Below are 12,968 nucleotides of genomic sequence, written 5' to 3' on the forward strand. Positions count from 1 at the left end.
AGGGAAAAGACTTTGTCTATTTATCCTATCCATGCCCCTCATAATTTTGTACACCTCTATAAGGTCACTCCTCAGCCTCCGACGCTCCAGGGAAAATCACCCCAGCCTGTTCAGCCTCTCCCTGTAGCTCAAATCCTCCAACCTTGGCAACATCCTTGTAAATCTTTTCTGAGCCCTTTCAAGTTTCACAACATCTTTCCAATAGGAAGGAGACCAGAATTACACGCAATATTCCAACAGTGGCCTAACCAATGTCCTGTACAGCCGCAACATGACCTCCCAATTCCTGCACTCAATCCTCTGACCAATAAAGGAAAGCATACCAAACGTCTTCTTCACTATCCTATCGACCTGCGACTCCACTTTCAAGGAGCTATGAACCTGCACTCCAAGGTCTTTTTGTTCAGCAACACTCCGGTTAAAAATAATTTTACTATGCTATTTGTAGAACTGCTATTAATATTGTCTTTATTTTTGCATGTTTGAAATATCTATTAGCATTAGTAATTTTTTCACAAGTCTCCAGTGTTTACAACAAGTAGTGATGTCTTTGCAGAAAGTAATTCTAGGGTGTAGGTTTGCTCGCTGAGCTGTAGGTTTGATATCCAGACATTTCATTACCTGGCTAAGTAGCGTCATCAGTGGTGACCTCCAAGTGAAGCAAAGCTGTTGTCTCCTACTTTTTATTTATATGTTTGTCCTGGATGGGGTTCCTGGGGTTTGTGGTGATGTCATTTCCTGTTTGTTTTCTGAGGGGTTGATAGATGGTATCTAGATCTATGTGTTTGTTTATGGCGTTGTGGTTGGAGTGCCAGGCCTCTAGGAATTCTCTGGCATGTCTTTGCTTAACCTGTCCCAGGATAGAGGTGTTGTCCTAGTCGAAATGGTGTTTTTTTCCTTCTGTGTGTAGGGCTACGAGGGACAGAGGGTCATGTCTTTTTGTGGCTAGCTGGTGTTCGTGTATCCTGGTGGCTAACTTTCTTCCTGTTTGTCCTACGTAGTGTTTTTTTTCCTGCGTGAATTCCTGGTCTGGAGTTTCCACTCAACTGAACTTTTCTTAATCATTAAGAATGAAGTTCGATTTACATATTTTCACATTTCATTACCATTCTATTGCTGTTCTTCAGCACCTATCGATTACAATTCCATATGTTTGGCCATATTGCCCCTTCTGGATGAACATTAATGCTGTTCCCTGCTCTGCTGGTGTGAAGCACTCCTTATTTTGAATTCCATTTTACCTTTGACCATCTGTCAATCTGACAATTAAACTGACACTGATCAATGTTCTTTTAATTTGGGAAATTTAATTTATTTTACAAACGTTTGTGTCTCAGTTAACACTTCCTCCCCACCTGTGAAAGGAGTTCTTTTTACAAATGAAATTGGAAAAGTTCCAACTAATGCACCTTCTTCAATCCTTCATCTTGATCACAGTCAGTTGTTCTATAACACGATAGTTGCGTTCCTGTGCAACCCCGCATTATAGAAAACTCGCACTTTAGAAATAGAGCTTAAAGTATTGGTGATGCAATCGTGTTAGAGCCAACACAGGTTTTAGAAGTTTGTGCTTTAGAAACTGCATCCCCAATTTGTCGATCGTGTTACTGCAAATTTGTGTTGACGAAACGTGCATTATAGCAGAACAATCAGTACTTTTGTTTCAAAGGCTTAAGGCCCAACACAGAATGGAACAGGAGATTATTTATTAGGCACAATGACTATTAACTGATCACTTGAGAAATGGTTCTCAATACATTCATATAAATTGTGCAGATTGAATTTATCTTAATTGATGAGTTTTAATTGAAACTGCATCACTATTTAAAATCAGAGTTAAGAAGAAACACAAAGGTCATTCTAGTGATTTTAAGGAGGTTAGACAGGTGGACTTCATAGAATATGAGTTCCTTGACTGGGCCAGATTCACAACTTCAATCAGTGAGTCCTATTTAACAGATAAAAACAGAAGTGTCAGAGGTTCTGTTCACTCTAAGAGGTGGTTCTGAGGGAGTTGGACTAGTGACTAGATGATGGGATACTAGCCTCTGTGGAGTTATTTCAGTAGCGATGATGGGATTAATGATGTAACTATCCAAACGTGCCTACTAACTAAAGCCCCTCTGGACTTGAAACAGGCTACAACTGGCCTTATGCTCCACTTGCTGCATTTTCCAATGATATGAGTTGCATGGCATTCTGTTGGAAATGGACACCCTTGCTAGGCTGACTGAGCTTGGCGAATACCACTTGAGTGAAAGCAATTGCATAGGATCATTCAGGACATATCTTGAACAGACAAACTGGAAGATAGCCCATGGCAACCCTCCAGAACAAAGCCAAGCCCTTGCCAAATTGATAAAATTTTCTTCGGGATATGTGCCAGTCAGCCAATATACTTGCTGCTATTATATGGATGTGAGACAGCAAAAGAGACCTATGAGAGCTATATTGAACAAGTGAGCTCATAGGTTGGTAGGCTGGAGAGTGCCACCTACATCTGGTTTGGAATAGTTAAATTGTTTAACAATATCCAAATCAGAACCAATAAAAATAAATGTCTGGTTAAAAGGTTATGGATTCTCATGGAGATCGATACTGGCACGGCTGTTTCAGTGATTGCAGAACAAGTCTCTAAGAAAATTCGCTCTGGTCTCCAATCCTTACGTTTGGTAAGACCTTGGCCAGGTTGAGAACCTATGCCATGAACCTTTTTCAGATTAAGGATACAACTTAAGTTCCGGTCTCTTATGACAAGCAATCGGTTCCGTTACCACTGATTATAGCAAGAGGCTTGGGCCCAAACTTGATGGAATGAAATTTGGTTGACAAAGATTCCCAAGATTGACTCAATGTTTTTCAATTAGAAAATGGCTGCCTAAGTGTAGTCTTAATGAAATACCTACTTTTTTTAGGAACGTTTAGGCAGCATCAAAGGAGTCAAAGCCACCTTGCATGTTGACCAAGAAGTATTCTGAATTGTCCATCCAGTGCCATTTGCCTTTTGAACAAAAGTAGAGGCAGAAATCAGAGGCTGTGAGGTGAAGGAATTGTCAAACCAGTCCAATTTGTCAAATGGACAGCACCAGGATTGTGAAGCCTGATTGGTCTGTTTGCCTTTGTGCAAATGGTAAAACATTTTTTGCAGCAGGATTAATACCCAATCTTTCGCGCAGAGGATCTACACACAAAGCTGGCAGGGGTGCTGTCCTTTGCGAAACTGGACATGACCCATATGTGCTTACAATTGTGGTTAGATGAGGATTCCCAGAAGTATGTTACAACTAATACCCATAAGCGTTTGTATTCCAATATACAAGACTAACATTTGGGGTATTGTCAGCCTGTGCAATTTTTCAGCAGATGATGCAGAACATTTTACAATGTCTACCCCAGGTTGCTGTTTATCTAGTTGATGTACTGGTAAGATGGAAAATTAAGAAGGAGCATTTAGAGAACATGGGCATTGCCCCTAGATATTTTTCCCAAGTGGATGTATGCTGTATGACGGTGTTTTAGGCATCCCCAATTGATGTACTCTGGCAACAGGGTCAACTAGAGTGGGTTACACCTGTTGGAAGATAAAATTAAAGCGATTTTTGGTGCCCTAGCTATCACATCTGTTTTGGAGCTTAGGTCTTTCCTTGGGCTGGTGAATAATTATGGCAAGTGCCAGGGTCTGAGATGTCTCGGACCGTGTCTTCAGAATCTTTAAGGGGGAGGGTGTGCAGCCAGAAGTCGTGGTCCACATTGGCATAAACAACATAGGCAGGAAGAGGGGTGAGGTGGTCATTCAGGAGCTCAGGGAGTTAGGCTGGAAGCTAAAAGCTAGGACGGACAGAGTCGTCATCTCTGGGTTGTTGCTGGTGCCACGTGACAGTGAGGCAAGGAATAGGGAGAGAGTGCAGGTGAACACGTGGCTGCAAGGATGGTGTAGGAGGGAGGGCTTCAGGTATTTGGACAATTGGACTGCATTCTGAGGAAGGTGGGACCTGTACAAGCAGGACGGGTTGCACCTGAACCAGAAGGGCACCAATATCCTGGGAGGTAGGTTTGCTAGCACTCTTCAGGGGGGTTTAAACTAATTTGGCAGGGGGATGGGATCCAGACTTGTAGTCCAGTAAGTAGGTTAGCTGTTTTTCAGGATGTCCAAGAATGTAGGGAGGCTGTGGAGAAGGTAGCACTGACAGGGAATACTTGCGGACACAGAGATAGGTTCAAGTGTGTATACTTCAACACAAGGAGTATCAGAAATAAGGTGGGTGAACTTAAGGCGTGGATTGGTACATGGGACTACGATGTTGTGGCCATCACGGAAACGTGGATAGAAGAGGGACAGGAATGGTTGTTGGAGGTTCCTGGTTACAGATGTTTCAGTAAGATTAGGGAGGGAGGTAAAAAAGGAAGGGGTGTAGCATTGCTAATTAGAAATGGTATAATGGCTGCAGAAAGGCAGTTTGAGGGGGATCTGCCTTTGGAGGTAGTATGGGCTGAAGTCAGAAATAGGAAAGGAGCAGTCACCTTGTTGGGTGTTTATTATAGGCCCCCCAATAGCAGCAGAGATGTGGAGAAACAGATTGGGAAACAGATTTTGGAAAGGTGCAGAAGCCACAGGGTAGAAGTCATGGGCGATTTCAACTTCCCAAATATTGATTGGAAGCTCTTTAGATCAAGTAGATTGGATGGGGCGGTGTTTGTGCAGTGTGTCCAGGAAGCTTTTCTAACTCAGTATGTAGATTGTCCGACCAGAGGGGAGGCCATATTGGATTTGGTACTCGGTAACGAACCAGGAAAAGTGATGGTCTTGTTAGTGGGTGAGCATTTTGGTGATGGTGACCACAATTCTGTGACTTTCACCTTGGTTATGGAGAGAGATAGGTGCGTGCAACAGGGAAGGTTTTACAATTGGGGGAAGGGTAAATACGATGCTGCAAGACAGGATCTGAGGAGCATAAATTGGGAGGATAGGCTGTCAGGGAAGGATGTCATTGAAATGTGGAACTTTTTCAAGGAACAGATACAACATGTCCTTGATATGTATGTACGTGTCAGGCAGGAAAGAGATGGTCGTGTGAGGAAACCTTGGTTGACGAGGGAGGTTGAATATCTAGTAAAGAGGAAGAAGGAGGCTTACATAAGGCTGAGGAAACAAGGTTCAGACAGAGCGTTGGAGGGATACAGGATAGCCAGGAGGGAGCTGAAGAAAGGCATTAGGAGAACTAAGAGAGGGCATGAAAAATCTTTGGTGGGTAGGATCAAGGATAACCCCAAGGCCTTTTATGCGTATGTGAGAAACATGAGAATGACGAGAACGAGGGTAGGTCCGATCAAGGACAGTAGTGGGAGACTGTGTATTGAGTCAGAAGAGATAGGAGAGGTCTTGAATGAGTACTTGTCTTCAGTATTTACAAATGAGAGGGACCGTATTGTTGAGGAGGAGAGTATGAAACGGACTGGTAAGCTAGAGGAGATACTTGTTAGGAAGGAAGATGTGTTGGGCATTTTGAAAAACGTGAGGATAGACAAGTCCCCTGGGCCTGACGGGATATATCCTAGGATTATGTGGGAAGCAAGAGAGGAAATTGAGGAGCCGTTGGCAATGATCTTTTAACCTCACTGTCAAAGGGGGTGGTACTAGGGGACTGGAGAGTGGCAAATGTTGTGCCCCTGTTCAAAAAAGGGAATAGGGATAACCCCGGGAATTACAGGCCAGTTAGTCTTACTTTGGTGGTAGGCAAAGTAATGGAAAGGGTACTGAGGGATAGGATTTATGAGTATCTGGAAAGACACTGCTTGATTAGGGACAGCCAGCACGGATTTGTGAGCGGTCAGTCTTGCCTTACAAGTCGTATTGAATTCTTTGAGGAGGTGACCAAGCATGTGGATGAGGGTAGAGCAGTGGTTGTAGTGTACATGGATTTTAGTAAGGCATTTGATAAGGTTCCCCATGGTAGGCTTATGCGGAAAGTCAGGAGGCATGGGATAGTGGGAAATTTGGCCAGTTTGATAGAGAACTGGCTAACCCGTCGAAGTCAGAGAGTGGTAGTAGATGGTAAATATTCAGCCTGGAGCCCAGTTACAAGTGGAGTTCCGCAGGGATCAGTTCTGGGTCCTCTGCTGTTTGTAATTTTTATTAATGACTTGGAAGAGGGAGTCGAAGGGTGGGTCAGTAAATTTGCAGACGATACAAAGATTACTGGAGTTGTGGATAGTGAGGAGGGCTGTTGTCGGCTGCAAAGGGACTTAGATGTGATGCAGAGCTGGGCTGAGGAGTGGCAGATGGAGTTCAACCCTGTCAAGTGTGAGGTTGTCCATTTTGGAAGGACAAATAAGAATGCGGAATACAGGGTTAACGGTAGGGTTCTTAGTAAGGTGGAGGAGCAGAGGGATCTTGGGGTCTATGTTCATAGATCTTTGAAAGTTGCCACTCAGGTAGATAGAGCTTGTAAGAAGGCCTATTAGCGTTCATTAGCAGAGGGATTGAATTCAAGAGTCGTGAGGTGATGTTGCAGCTGTACAGGACCTTGGTAAGGCCACATTTGGAGTACTGTGTGCAGTTCTGGTCGCCTCACTTTAGGAAAGATGTGGAAGCTTTGAAGAGGGTGCAGAGGAGATTTACCAGGATGTTGCCTGGAATGGAGAATAGGTCGTACGAGGATAGGTTGAGAGTGCTCGACCTTTTCTCATTGGAAAGGCGAAGGATGAGGGGTGACTTGATAGAGGTTTATAAGATGATCAGGGGAAAAGATAGAGTAGATAGTCAGAGACTTTTTTCCCCGGGTACAACAGAGTGTTACAAGGGGACATAACTTTAAGGTGTAGGGTGGAAGGTATAGGGGGATGTCAGGGATAGGTTCATTACCAGAGAGTGTGGGGACATGGAATGCACTGCCTGTGGGAGTGGCAGAGTCAGAATCATTGGTGACCTTTAAGCGGCAATTAGATAGGAACATGGATAGGTGCTTAAGCTAGGACAAATGTTCAGCACAACATCGTGGGCCGAAGGGCCTGTTCTGTACTGTATTGCTCTATGTTCTATGTTCTAAGTAAATGTATGACCTGGCTTCAATCCTGGCACTTTTGCATCAACTCTTAAAAAAGTGTCAGCCTTGGAACTGTTAGTGAAGCCAAGCCATAGCTTTCAGGGAAATGATGAAACAGCTTTCATTCTTTCAGGTGTTGGCAAATTATGATCCCAAGTGAGAATTGGTATTGATGTCCGATGCCTCCCCATAAGGCATTGTGATAGTGTTAGCTCATAGGTAGCCCAATGGAGAGAACTGCCCAATAGCATATGCATCCAGAACTTTGGCTAGTGCAGAGTGTAAATGCTTCCAGGTAGAAAAGGAAAGTTTGACAATCACATTTGGAGTCAGGGAGTTCCTCCAATACCTGTTCAGATTTAAATTTGTAATAATAAGAAACCACAGACTCCTGCTAGATCTGCTTAAAGAGAACAAGGCAGTGTTGCCCATAGCTTCAGGCAAAATTTAGTGGCAGAAAACAGCATCTGGAACAGCAATGCTGCAAACAAGAGTCCTCTAAGCAAGGGAGACAGTTTACTTCAGGGGACAAAGTTTGGTGCAGGAACCACAGGAATGACCCTGCATAGGTAAGAGGCATGGTCAATGTGAGGTCATGTCTCATGACGTATAAAGTTCAGGTCCTGCAAATGCACATGTACCATATCAAAGCTGCAGACTCACAAATGGTACGGGAGCAAAATGTGCCCAGCTGCTTGACAGCCTCTCCGACTGTTCCAAGTCCCCCTGGGTTCTCCCTCTCCATCAAATGTTGAAGATATGTCAGAATCTGAGATGGACACAGCAGATGTCACTGCCTCGATACCTTTGCCAGCTGAAGACGAGAATGAATTTCTTCCAAGCTGCTCTGGGTTCAAGAGACGAGCTGCTGTGCATTACACACTGCCCGTATCAGAGGCAGAGTTGGAGAAACCTGACCCAATGCTAAAACACCTAAGGAGGGATGTCGTGGTTGTGACAAGGCCAGCCAGCTGGACCTCATAGAATAGGAATTCTCTGATTGGGATTATTAATCTGTTCCATTCAGGGAGCCCTGGCTGATAGATAAAAACAGCAATGTCAGGCATACTCATCACTCTGAGAGTTGGCTCTGAGAGAGCTGGATTAGTGTCAAGAACTCTCCACACGTAAATAAAGGGTGACTTAATGATGCACTACTGGCCCCTGTGGAGTTATTTCAGTCATATTACCTCCTGAATTATATTAAATCCCAAACACCATTACATTAATTGCAATCCATGTTACATCCAAGTTAAATGTTAAGTAAAACAGTCAGAGAACAGTAGAACATGCTGAGCTATTAAAACACTTTTATCTTTTCATTCAGGTTTAAGGTTTCAATGAAGTTGCTGGAACAAGCCAATATTCTGTGGAAACCTGCTGAATATGTACCGATGCTGAGACACTCAGTCTGAGTGGCTGTGATGATCACAGCGATGCTGAGTCATCAAACTCAATTGCTTCCTTGATTGCAATGGCAGGGTGGAGATATGCACAGCTTTTATGCAGAGAATTTTAATGGTGCAGCATAAAAAAGACCAAGCACATTATGATCTGTCATACATAATGGTAGAAGATACTTCATGTATAATTGCCTGGAATTTCTGTACCTTATAAACCATATATGTTCCCTACTGTAGAGCACGTATTTTCAGCATTTATAAAACATTTATTATATTTGCCCCATTTAGTTAAAATGTTTCTCCACCAAAGATCAGTGCAAATAATTTTTGTATTTTCGAAGGATTTTCTAAAATAACATTTTACTTGGAACGTGAATATGGTTTATCAATGTAAACATTACACTGGGTGGGTCAGAAGCAACTGTTAGCTTTTTAACAAAGTTATGCTCTGACTATTCATAATGACAAGAAAGATTATAATGTCACAGGATCAATGATTAAATACAATTATATTTAAGCCACATTTGTAAACATATTCCAATACAATTCACTGTTTGGCATTTCTAGAATAATAAATAATTCAAGCACAATCACTTGGCTAGCAAAATGTGTGAATTCCTCATAGAAAACAAGGAATAAATAATAAATAGATAAAAGCAGGAATTTTTCAAGTGAGCTAACACTGTCAAGAGAATTAGAGAGTATAATGTTCAACAAATATGAGTTATATAAAGTAACTGAACCTGAACTACTTAACTTGTATCCTGCCCTAACTATCTGGCTGTGCAGGAAGGCAGGAAGGCAAAAGGATCTCAAAAAGATCCCTCTCCACAGAAACCCTCTTCGTTGAACAGCTTGGAGTGTAGCAGCATAGATGGGCAACCCCCAGCTGATGGAGAAGCTGCAATGGCAGCAAGTACCAACACATAAATAAGAAGCTAAGGGAATACTTTATGATAATTTTTCTTTTGCTGCTCTTGTTACAGGCACATAATTAATGTTAGAGTAGCTTTGGGCTTTTGAGTGCAGCATTAACTAAAACATAAACCAGTTTAAGTTTTGACTTACGGAAAACTGCCTCTGTTGGAATTTGAATATTAAATTAATTCCCTCTGCATTCATCAGCCGTGGAATCTGACACATGCTTCTCGACTGAGATGTCCACAATGCAGCATTTTTAACACATCAGTTCTTAGTAGAGAATTAAACAGAAAGACAGTAACCAAATGTGTTAATGCGCTGAGCAAGGACACCAAGGAAATACAATAAAGCTTGCAGGTAGATTAATTTGAAACACACAAAACAAGTATCAGATGTTTAATTATAACAGTCTCTGGTTTGAGAGGTTCAAGTTATCAAATCCAACAATTTCTGCTAATTAGCTCATAGTTCTAATCTACCATTTAGGCTTTTACGTCCTTGCTCCAGAGGCTGATGAATGTAAAGCAGGTAATGTTACTCAGCTAATTTGAAAAGTAATGTGTATGATGGTGCTTTGAAACACTAAATTAGGATTTTTGAAGTAGTCATCTCTGAAATTAATTGTCTAATTTGTGATGTTAAAGCTGGTGCTAAGCCGAAATGTTTGACACAGTGGTGCTAAAAGGACATTGGAAATTTTCTGCAGTGGTGGGCTGCATGATCACTTTTGAAAAGGATTGCCAACACTTCAACATTGCCCGAACATTCTTAGGAATTAAAGATTAATCAAGCAACCCAGGAGAAAAGTGACAGGGGCATTAAAAAGAAAATAAAAAGAAAAGACGGGGCAGCATGATGACTCAGTGGTTAGCACTGTTGCCTCACAGCACTAGGGTCCCAGGTTCAATTCCAGCCTTGGGTGACTGTCTGTGTGGCATTTGTACATTCTCCCTGTGTTCTGTTCCCACAGTCCAAAGATGTGCAGGGCAGGTGAATTGGCTATGCTAAATTGCCCATAGTGTTAGGTGCATTAGTCAGAAGGAAATGGGTCTGAGTGGGTTGCTCTTTGGAGGGTTGGTGTGGATTGTTCGGCTGAAGGACCTGTTTCCACATTGTAGGGAATCTAATCTAATAAAAGTGAGCTTCATTCAGCTTATTTAAACTCGTGAGATAATTAGCTATCTAAACATAGATGACTGGATGGTTTGATTTAAGGTCATGGTCATGAAATTTTCAGGAATCCAACCAGAGTTGGATGGCCCTATTTCTAAGAAGTGATTTTCAGGGTGGAATGCTTTATTTCATCCTCCAGTTCTATTTTAATTTAACCCCTACCCTCCCCGTTTACTTTTTTTTCATGTCAGCTTTGCTCTTATTGGTGTTTGCTTGTTGCTGGTTCCTTCATTATATGGATGTTTTCCTGGTGATGGAAATATTTGAACATGGTGTTTTCACTGAGTCCCTGCTTTTATGCACACACAACTGAGTGCTGCAGGGAAAAAATGTAGGCATTACTGTGCATCTGTAATATGGGAATAAAAAACATGTAACAAGAGATTTAGAATCTCCTTGAAGAAAATGTAAAAGTGATTTTATTTCTCTCTCCTTTTGTTTTAAACAATGACACTTTGCATGCTTACCAAATTCAACTATTTCTAAAAAAATACCCTGAGTACTCCTTTCATGCTCTAGTCAGCCCCAAAGCTGGCATATAGTAATCTTTACATGTCTTTGGGGCTAGGTTCCTTGTGCTCTACTTCCTGCTAGTCTGCAGGCACAGTGAAATGGCATAGCTACTAAAACAAGCTGTAAATAAACAAGCTGATTCAGATTTACGCCTTCTACTGTATTTTGCTTTTCTGATTAAAATGCAGCTGTTGTTTAACAATGGATAAGCTCGGAATCTTTGTTCAAGACTATTACATAAAAGCATTTTGAATCCTTCTAATACCACTTAACTTTAAAGATAAATATTACACATGACGTATTTTCTGTGTCTGATGACCATAATTGGATCACTGCAACCTTGGTCCAGCAATATTAATCTGCTTTATCACTGGCACCTTCTCCATCATACTGTGACAAGTGAGGGCTTTCACTAATGAGTTTGTATTGTTCAGCTCCACAGTGAAGCAGTTCAATTCAGCCAACAGTAAAATGGGGATGACATTTAGGCTGGAACTTACAGAGACAGGTGAACAGTTGCAATACACAAATGCCACCTCAAACAACTAACCTTGATCTTTTCTGCAAACTCAGCTGCCAACTTCTGCTACCTTTCAGAAAGAGCTGAGCAGCTGACCAGAAGAATTGGATGGAGGCCCAACATTTAAAATTTGCTGGGCTTTCACATGAGATTTCTGTCTCCTAGTCTCTTTGGTTTCTGAACAGAAGTTAAAATTGGCTGTGACTCTTTTAATTGGGTTTCTTTGCCTGAGAGCAGTTACTTCCATTCCCTCTCAACCCCAGATGCCAGTCGTTAATTAACTTTCCTCCTCAGGAATCTGTCCCAATCTGTTACATGAACTCCTCTTCCATTTCCAACTCCATGAGTCCTGTCTGCTCATGTACCAGGCTCTCTGATTCACACATAATGCAAAACTTTATTAAATAATCTCTGTTTCTCAGATGCTACTTGAAGGCATTTTCTAATCAACCTGTTCAGAGATGACATTGCGCACTCTGGAACAGGTGGGACACGAACCTGTGCCTTGTGGCTCAAAGATAGGGGCACTAGCACTGCATTACAACAGGCCATCCACACTGACTACATACTCACCAGTCACCCCGTTCATGTTATCTGCAATTGTACAACATGCATTAGCTTAAAAGGCACATGTTGAATAAATATGTGTTACATTAATATAGAAAGAAAGGGAGTCATACAGGTGAGGAATGGTAAAAACAGAAAGAGAATAAAACAGAAAAAGGAACAGGAAGATAGAGAACAGTCAAAACTAGACACAAATAATTTGATAGGAAATGCTGTTGAGAGGCAATTTCAGTGAGAGAGAGAGAAATAGACTTAGATTTTCATTTTTATCACCTGAGATTTAAGGGAACCCCTTAATAGGTCAAATAAGACAAATCAGCAGGGAAGAGAATATGGCAGCATGTGGAAAGAGTCATTTAGCCCCATTAATTTCAACAAAGGAAGCATCAGGTAGATTAAGTTAACTGACTTGATAGGTCCTTCCTTTCTGTAACATTCCTCAGAGTAGTTTCACAGGAAGATAGGGCATGTCTCTTTATCATGGCCCTAGTTACCGTACGGTATAATTAAAATGTTCAGTTTGAATGCTAGTGAATGGATATATGAATAAATGGTTAGAGTGCGTAGAGTGGGTAGGAGGATCAAGTAAGTGAGTAGAATGGTTGAATTAGCAAAGGGTAGGGTCAGGGAAATGATTAAAGTAGTCAGTTATGCAGCTATCCAGGAGTTACGATAGGTTGCAATCTATTTGACATTGACTAGATAAATATCTAGCTAAGAACAACAAAAATGTTTTTGGTTTTACTTTAGAATCAGGGCCATTCAAGGAGGTTCCTGGGAGACAAGTGAATTGTCTTTCAGAAGTTGAAAGTTTCCAGGCAATTCCCA

The sequence above is a fragment of the Chiloscyllium punctatum genome, chromosome 1 (genome assembly GCF_047496795.1).
Source record: "Chiloscyllium punctatum isolate Juve2018m chromosome 1, sChiPun1.3, whole genome shotgun sequence".
NCBI lineage: Eukaryota > Metazoa > Chordata > Chondrichthyes > Orectolobiformes > Hemiscylliidae > Chiloscyllium > Chiloscyllium punctatum.